The sequence below is a fragment of the Conger conger genome, chromosome 19, assembly GCF_963514075.1.
Source record: "Conger conger chromosome 19, fConCon1.1, whole genome shotgun sequence".
Classification (NCBI taxonomy): domain Eukaryota; kingdom Metazoa; phylum Chordata; class Actinopteri; order Anguilliformes; family Congridae; genus Conger; species Conger conger.
In genome coordinates, this window is record NC_083778.1 from 15,264,154 (window position 1) to 15,273,800 (window position 9,647).

At 42.7% G+C, this 9,647-nt stretch overlaps 1 protein-coding gene across 3 annotated transcripts in view; it reads right to left on the bottom strand.

Moving 5' to 3' along the window:
• Positions 1–9,195, bottom strand: part of ints13 (integrator complex subunit 13) — a 70,421-nt gene extending 61,226 nt beyond the window's left edge. For 2 of the 3 annotated variants that reach the window (XM_061229640.1, XM_061229641.1), the window contains exon 1: positions 9,137–9,195. The gene's annotated coding sequence lies outside the window, so the exon portion shown is untranslated. The remainder of the gene's footprint in view (positions 1–9,136) is intronic. The other variant, XM_061229642.1, reaches the window with a different exon arrangement.
• Between the last annotated feature and the right edge of the window lie 452 nt (positions 9,196–9,647).

Below are 9,647 nucleotides of genomic sequence, written 5' to 3' on the forward strand. Positions count from 1 at the left end.
CACGCTACAGCCCCAGAATAACAGAAATGTAAGGTAAGATGGATTGAAAATGTTGTAGCAATAGTAACTGTATCAGTAATAAAGCATTATGAATGTTACAAGAGTAATATAACATTATGAATGTTATCCATGCAATGCGCCATAATGAATAATATAGCAACGCAATATATATATATATATATATATATATATATATATATTGCAATGCAATATAGCAACAAATAATAATAAAACACGAATGTTAAAACAATGTTAATATAGCATTATGTTAAAGCAATAGTTAAAATCATAGCCCGAAAGCATTGTTAGTATTATCGCCAGAGTGAGAGTAAAAACTATAAACCACCGGGTTATCACAGCAGTAATATACCATTCTGGCAGCAGTAACTGCAACGGTAATAAAGCATGATGAAGGTCAGGACTAGTAACACCAAAGGAGGATTTACAGTCTTCTGTAAAACCATGACGGAGCAGATCCTCTTATCCAAACAGGCCAGAAAAAAGGAGACTGTCAATCCCAGGAAATGCAATGTCACCGTGAAGGCAGAGAAAGCCCGTGTGTAATCAATACGCCTTGACCCAACACACCAGGAAGTGGCTTTGTACAGAAAAGCAAACACTACTGTACAGCCAACCCACACACAGGGGCACCCAGGCAAGCACTTTATTACTTATTACTGCCTGTGTGTGTACAGGTGTGTGTGTACCTGTGCACATGCAAGTGTGTGTGTGTGTGTGTGTGTGTGTATACATGCATATTCTTGCGTATGAGAGGTTCTGTGTCTGTGCGCATACATATGTGTATGAGTGTATGTGTGGGTGTGAGTGTGCGCATGCATGCGTGTGTGTGTGTGTGTGTGTACATGCATATGCTTGCGTATGAGAGGTTGTGTTTGTGTGTGCGCATATATATGTGTGTGTGCACCTGTGTGTGTGTGTGTGTGTGTCCATCTTTTCTTCTCAGTTCGGTTTTCCAAAAAATGTAGAATCTGTGGTTGTGTTATTCACTGTGAAAGGTGCGGGATTTCACACCAGTCTAATCCTACCTTGAGGTTGCAATGCACATAATGCAGTCACCCCCCCTCCCCCCCTCCTTCCCCCCCACACCCACTCAGGAAACTAATTGGCTTGTTTACATTTCCGATTCAGACCAATCCCTTTCATTCCTCCCTGCCAGGAACATCAAAGGCAAAAATGTCTGCCACAGTGCCAGAAAAAAGTCTGTCCCGTCTCTGTCATTCCCTGAGAGGAAAGCACAGGAAGGGGGAGGCTTTGTGTTAACTTTCCAAGCCTCTCCCTAAGAGACACATTCATTCAAAGGTGCACAGGAAAATTAGCCTGGCAGTGGGTGGGAATAGCTTATCTACTTTGAAAAACAATTAGCGAGAAGTGACTCTTTTCTTTTCTTTTTTTTAAGCAAGTAGCGAGATGGCATAGACAAAGCTACATTTGCTACAGAGTTAAACCACAGAAATACATTTTTTAAATGCAGGAAGAAAGATTTAATAAAAACAAACACAGGCAATTACAGTGGGCTCGAGAATTATTGGCACCCTTGATAAATATGCGCAAAAAAAACACTGTAAACGGCAGGTGCTTTATTTTTCAACATGTGTGAAGTAATGTGTTTTATTAATGATTCAATGGGATCAACCAAAAGTCTTACACTTTTGAAATAAAAAAAATATACTTCCCCAAGAAACATTTGTTGGGATTCATGTCTGGAGACTGAGATAGCCATAACAGAGCATGGATGTTATTTTGAATTCAGCATTCCCATGTCAGACTGAAAAAAGTCCATTTTACTTGCAATAAGACTGGTGAACAGACGCTGGGGGGAATGAACAGTGTTCTGGAGAGTGTTCAAGTTGAAACATCTCAGATGTGAATTCAAAAGGCATCACTGTTATTTCCAGTGAAAGTTTTCCCTTTGTAAATGTAAAAGTATCATTTTAGTCTTTCCTTGATCATCAGTCCATGCTTTTTGCTTTTTACTTTTTATGTTAGCATGAAAATAAGATTTGTTCCCCTCAAACTTTTTAATCTTCAAACCATTTCCAAAACTCAGCGTTCTCCGCCCCAGCGCTCCAACGTCAGTGGCGATATTGATATTTCCCGCGACTTTTTTTTTCAATAACGATTTTAAAGCTGTCGCCTCTCCTCGCCGAGTTCTACCCGGACGTCAGCCTGTCCTCTCAGAGTCAATCCTTCCGGGGCTGTTTACCTTTCGATCGCTCGCTTATCCCGGATCTCTGAATATCCCCGAGAGCTCCTTCGCTCTCCCTCCCAAACCGCCAATAACCCCTCGCGTCACTCTCGATGAAACGATAGCGGCTCGCTGTGCTTCGCTGACGGCCGGCCGCTTCTTGGAGAATACGTCCACGAATCTCATCACGACTCATGCCGCGTACACCTAGGGCCTCTTAGACAATAACACATATTATATTTGTACACATTCACCGTATATTGAGATTTAAACTCCACTTCTCTGAACACACAATGCGTCAAACCTTTAAGTGGACAACAGGCCACAGCAGCAGAAGACTAAAAATATAAGTCCAAGAAATACCTAATAAAGTGCTCACTGGGAGTATACGGCATTTTTTTTAACATTGGGGGGGTTCTCGGACAGTGACACTTTTTTTTGTTGTTGTTCTGTACTCCAAAAAAAAAATGTATATCTTCCTGCCACTGTCAAAAAAATGGCATGATAAAAATGCTAATTTATTGGATTTCCAAGTGGAAAATATGTTTTTGTTGCATAAGGGCCAAACATTTCGACTCTTTGCAGCTTCATTTTATTCTTTATTTGGATTTTAGTCTCCTTATTGCTCCTTTCCTAATCCCCCATTTAGTGATGGAATAACCGGTCTACGTTCTTGTTATATGTCACAGGACTATAACCAAAGATTTTCAAGGGCCTTGTGGCTACACCAGAGCTTGAACCATTCATGGGCAGCCTGCAGCCTAGTGCCTAAGGTACATGACTGGGACCCGGACAATTGGTTAATGGTTCAAGCCCTGGTGTAGCCACAAGCCTTGAACAAGGCCCATAACCCCAAATTGCTCCAGGGGGGGATTGTCCCCAGCTTAGTCTAATCAAATGTAAGTCGCTTTGGATAAAAGAGTCAGCTAAATAACTCATCATTATTATCATCATGCATGGGGCCAAGAAAGCAGATCCTACGCTGGTCAGCCCTGAACCTTCACAGGGTAACCAGCTGGAAGTCCCCCGAAGAGCCGACCCTCTGATGTGGAACCTGGGCGGGGCCGGGGGCCCCTGTGATTGACCGTTGCGGTTACCCCCGGCGACAGGTCTGACAGGTGTCGGGGCGCGCTCCAGAGAGAGAGAGGTCGTTTCGGATCGACTCGAGCAGCTGTCCGCCGCTCCCGTCCGGACCGCCTGTCTCCACGCCGACGCCTTTGAACCCACGATCAAAGAGCGGGGAGGCCCGTTAATTTCGGCCCGTGTGAAAAGCCGTCAGAAGACGGAGGAATGATAGGTGGAGACGATGCGTGAAAGCTTACAGACAGGTGTTTCTTCCAGGGAGGAGGTAGACAAGCATGTGACCTTGTACACTCTTAAAGCCCTCTTAAATACCCAAAAATTATCAGGGGATTTCAACGGTCACATTAAAGTTTCCCTTTCACTTTGCGCAATGATGTCATTAAAAAGGATTCATCAAGGGGAGGTCCACTGCCTCATCCAGGTTATAGGCTATCACTTTAGGATGTCTGTGGGGAAACTCAAAGCCTTTCTGGACTTAATATCACCATCAAGTTATGGTACTTAGTCTCAGTCTTTAGGCATGTACCCTGTTCCAGCATCTGTGACAGTATCTAACTTGGCCCCATTCCATTACATTAATGCCATTTGGCAGACGCTCTTATCCAGAGCGACGTACAGTTGATGAGACTAAGCAGGAGACAATCCTCCCCTGCAGCAATGCAAGGTTAAGGGCCTTGCTCAAGGGCCCAACGGCTGTGCAGATTGTGGCAACACCGGGGATTGAACCACCGACCTTGCGGGTCCCAGTCATGTACCTTAACCACTGTGACAGTATCTAACTTGGCCCCACTCCCATAGCAGACAAGGCCTGTGCAAATTGGAATGTTCCGGAATCTGCGATAGAGAGAGAGGGATTCGGAATACCCAATTTCAGCATCAGGAATACAGACCTGGGTTTGGGTTTCAAGCACTTTATTTCTCCTCTTCCCCCACCCCCGTGTCGTTCATTTGACAGTTTGCGTTCTGAAACCACCTAAGTGCCTTTCACTGTCCCGACTGCTCAAATCCGTGTGCCGTCACGACTTTCAAGACGCGTTTCAAAATTATTGTTTTCTTTTGTTCTTCGTCGTGCCCCTGACAAGCGATTCCATACACACACAGAGATCTGGGCCAAGCATGCCAGAGAGCGATTTCCATCGAATCAATATCATTTGCAAAGTCTTTGATATCAAAGCATTGACGTGGCATTGTTTGTTCTGGGTGTTTACACCCCCTCTGCGTATATTACTTTTTCAGTGACGGATGCGCGACAAAGGAACCTAATTAAAGTTTTAATGAGATGAAAGCCTTTTCTCGTCCTATTGAGTTTTGTTATTGCAACAGAAATATCTTTGAAACACACCTCCACTTCTGAGGTTCATGCAAGGAGGTGAGACAGAAACTGGAGTAATATCTGGTGATGTCACTAAGTTTCTACGGGTGATGCACGATGGTGCGCAAAGCTGAAAGTTACGCTAACGCCGTTGACATTTTGGCACCAGCTAACGGGTTTAGGCACCTGGCTTGATCGGGAGCTGCTACTGATTGGTCGAGATGGCACCAGCTTAATGTATTTTTACTTTTATGACAGCCAATAGGGCTTTTATTCGACAGGGGAAGAGGCATTATTGTAAGGCTCTCCCCTTCAGAAATCGGCGCTAACATTGTTGCATGTCTTTCCATTCCATTCCATTTCCCACTAAGTTACTGTACTGGCCTCTTCGGAAGTGATAAGCTTTTGACATGATCACAGAATAATGGCATTTTGTCTTTCGATAGTGACTGGAAACAATGTGAGACTAACTTCACGCCACGCGTGTTGATATGAAGGTGTAAAGGAAGTTATGCTCATACTTAAGCGATATAAGCTTGTTTCTTACTGTAGCAGCGCTGCTTGCAAAAACAGCCAATTTCCGATACAGTGATTTTGGAATTGTTTGTCGCAGTACAATACGTCTGCAATCTCACACCTTATCTTACGTTTTTGTTAACCAGATTGTTTTTTTACCATTTTCTACACTGACAAAACGATTGACAGCTCCTGTATTGTGCAGGTCAATTGCACCCAAATAATGTAGGCTACCGGTAATCATTTTCACTGGCTGCACTTGGATAATATGTCAAACCTTGTCAAAAAGATTCTTAGCCAGAACCCTGAATTTGTCAAAACCGATTTTTAGAGCCTGTAAGCTCCAAATGTACCCAACTCTTCAGTCGTCTAGAACAAAAAAGAACAAAAATAGCACACAACGAAAAATATTCCATTGGCTCTCTCTGCATTGCGTTCATTATCATGTGTATCATCGTTAAAGAAAATGTCCAGAATTAACTTTGCTCATTTTTAAATGATAAATTCAGTAAGATAGACAATGGACAAGCAAGACAGAGGAAAATAGTTCAACAAGGGTATAAACAGCTTATCAAAAATAAGCTCCCCACGCCTCACGACTTTGGTCTTGATGACTCAGTAATCCTACTTGAACATCAGGAAGACCTCAGGATTTACCAATGATTTTGCAGTGATTGTGGTGACAGTTGACAGTTGGCAGTTGTGGTCACACATGGATATGAAGCCGTCCTGTCATTCTGAAGTTTAAAACACTTCTGGAAGTTGTGCTCATGTAATTTCTGAAACTTGCCCTTCTACAAAATTAAAGTCTTCTTAAGCAAACAAGTTTTTAAACTTTTTTTCTCGTCACACCACCTTATGCAATGGCAACTGTGGTGTGACACTGCATAATAATGACAAAAAATGAATTTCATAATTTTAAACAGCTTTTTTTTAAATTAAAAAGGGATTCTTTGTCCCATGCTTCTGTGCTTATTATACAAAACTGATACTGATTTGTATCTTTCAAATGTTTGTTCGGCTCATAGACTCGTTGATTAATTGTTCCAATTAATATGTTAATCATGACAGCCCTGCAATTATCAAAATCCCTCTATAAATCTATCAAAATTGTAGGTCAGTGTCTTGAATTGAAGGTCAGTTCCTAGTCAATTCTAAGCACAAAATGGCTGTCACACCCTCGAGCTAGAACAATGACACTTCTGAGTTAAGAGTTCTTCTCTTAGTTTTCAGACTCATGAGCTTAATACTGTCTCTTTGTGTGCCACGCTGTTGCCATGGTTTGGAACCTGCACCCAACAAACACTTCTCACCAGGGCTGGGAGATAGTCTGATTACTTTTTCTCCTGATTAAACATGGAAGTCCTTCAATTTCACACCCAAAGCAGACATTGGCTCCTGCTGCCAGCTGTTGAAGAGCACTAAAGCTAGTATGCTAACTTCAGGGTAGGCTAACAGCTAATGGCAGCGCAGGCTAACCGCAGCATAGGTTACCTGCAGGGTAGGCTAACAGCTAATGGCAGCGCAGGCTAACTGCAGCAAAGGCTAACAGCTAATGGCAGTGCAGGCTAACAGCCGCACATGCTAACAGCAGCGTAGCCTAGCAGCCTGGGAGTTGGTCTTGGAAATGCAAGGCCATAGATCTTCTCCCCAGTTCGGCTGCTGCCAACGTACCGCACAGCTGTTGGGCCCATGAGCAAGGCTTTGCCCCAGGGGGGATTGTACCCCAGCTTCATCTTTGGATAAAACCTTCAACTAAATAAATTATTGTTATTATTATTATTATTATTGATTATTATTCTGGTGAATGCTAAATGTTACCAAGGGACACAGTAATCGTATCAGGCAACACACCTCCCCCTCCCGTGTTTATAAACGGTGTGGCAGTTTTCGAAATCAAACAAAGACAGTGACAGAAAAATGGCGTCAGCCGCGAGAGTGGCAGTACTGCAGTCGAGGCAGGAGGCAACAAACGGGGTCAAATCAATATGGCCTCCCACCGCATAATCAATACCGCGGCGCAAGCAAGCGTGCGCGCGGAATGGCATTGTTGCGTAGCAACTATCAGGTAATAATTTAGGAGGCCGAATTTGTTCCAGCTGGAAAAATACTGATAGATAATTTAGATACCCGCAAGCCTGGAGATTAGCAAGGGAAATTGGAAGAGTAGGGAGGCCATCCGCAATCTTTTTTTCCTTCTTTTTTTTGTGCGTGTATGCCTCAGCAGCTCCAGGCTCTGGAAAGCCACCATTTTGTGCTGCAGAGTGATGCACCTCAGGGTCAATCGTGTGTGCTGGGGGAGATTGGAGCTCTGGAACTTTCTGGAACAGGAGATTATGGGAAAGCGATGGCCGGCAAACACAAAATGTTCTCCCAATGTCACCGCAATGCCTGTTACGAGTGATAATTTGTCATCGCATAGTCTTGACATCTGATTTGATAAAATTGTTGCCCATATTTTAAAATGGATTATATTTTCACCAACATTCGCTTATAATGGCAACACCATCTCCATAAAATGTGGTCTTGGATGCTTCAGTCATTGCCGAGATATCATTACTTTTCTGAAATAGCATCGCACGGGTTTGTATCACTAATTCCTGGTTTTCCACCCTAACTTTAACCTGGGAGTCACTTGTGTGAAGACATGCGAGATGTCAGATGTGTGGCCAATCAGTAGCACAACCTCCACGGTGGAAAGGAAAACCAGGACCGGATTTGGATGTGCCCCATGAGGGATTGGCCCCTGCTTTCTCTCATCGAGTGATGGTGAAATTAAGCTTCCTGGTTTCCCAGCACACAGTCAAAAATGGATTCAGTACTCAGAACGTCATTCAAGAGAATGCATATTATGACCATCTGTTGGTGAAATAAATATAGCGCAACAAACCTGGAGACTCCCAGGTGCAGAAGATATAGGATTGCACCAACTTGTGTGTAGTGTAGCAAATAACGTGGGTTCAATTCCCCCTGTGACCACATCAACTTGTGTTTGTCAGTGCTTCAAATTTGCTACATATTGAGAGTGAGCGTGAATATTTTGGACACAAAATGCAAAGACCAATGAACAAAATTATAAAGAAAGACAACCAGAGTAGAATATTGGGGACAGACAACGTCAATGGGCCATTCATTGGGTCATTCAGTGATATTTTGAAAAATATATTATATGGAATTATATTCTATTATATGGAACGTGATGTGGCCTACAAAATTATTTGGTTGGACGTTTATGAGTCTGATTCAAACAGAAATTGTGTACTGTTTGGGAAAGGTGTTTATGCAACATGGCAGAGGGTGTGCTTGTGTAACTTGGTGCGCTTGCGTAATTTTTTTTTATTGAGAAACAATATTTTCTCGTCAGTGTTTGGCGGTTTCTTCTTTTCCTGACGACTTCTCCAGCCTTTGACAAACTCTTCACAACAACCAAGACTACCGCCATATACGCGCGCCGACGAGTGCAACCCACGATTTGCTCATTATAGTTCATCATGCAGGAATAGCACCAACGATTCAAACATGTGAAAACGGGGCAAATCAATTAATTAATATTTCAAGAACTTTAAACATGCGCACGGCCACAGTTAACTACTTCACAGAACAAAAGCTAACTCTCTCGGGTTTATCGCATTCAGCAAGTTACCAGAAAATGCATTAATCGCTTGTTTGTTATACAAAACAATGACAATTACTTGGCTGTAATTACACATTTACCAGGAGCTTATACTAAAACAAACATTTCAACAATATAATATAAGGAAAAACGTGCGCGCTGCATGGGCGCCGCCATGACAGGGAAGCATACAGGGAAATATCAAGATTTTACGAAATAAACCCATTTCCGTTTTAGCACACATCATGTTCTAACATATAATATAACTTCAGTTGCTTTTATCTTTATCTCTAAGAACTAGCAAATATTAAGTCGATAAGCCGGTAGTATATAACACAATCGATTCACTTGTTGTCACAAGGCTTTTGTTAGACAACCATTCAACATTATAAACGGATTAACATACCTCCAGAACTGGGCAGGAAAAGTCGGTGTGATCGGCTCAAGCGCAGGTTGATTTCTGACATTTAGGCAATGTGCTCCAAGTCAAGCCACAGCTATAGCGCCATCTATTGGACTGGTGGAAAATCACAAATTTTCGCCGAATAGATCATTGCGGAGAATAGAATGAGTTGAGATTAGTTTATAATAATAATAATAATAATAATAATAATAATAATAATAATAAATAGGGGGCGTCTGTTTTTATTGTAACTATATTTCTACCAGTCTACCCATGCAACTACGTCTCAGTTCACAAGACTGAGTCAGAGGAAGATGTCTCAGATGTGGATTGATGAACAGGCTTTCGGGCACAAGATTGACCATCAGGGGTTTTCGGTGCACGATGGGGCGCTGCCATACCTGAACACCTGTCTGGCTGAAGCCCTTACTGAAGTCCTGCCAAAAGCAGCATTAAACAGCGCCTTAACAGGATAAGCCACTCAGCTTCCGCAAAGCTGCAGCTTCTGGTGCTG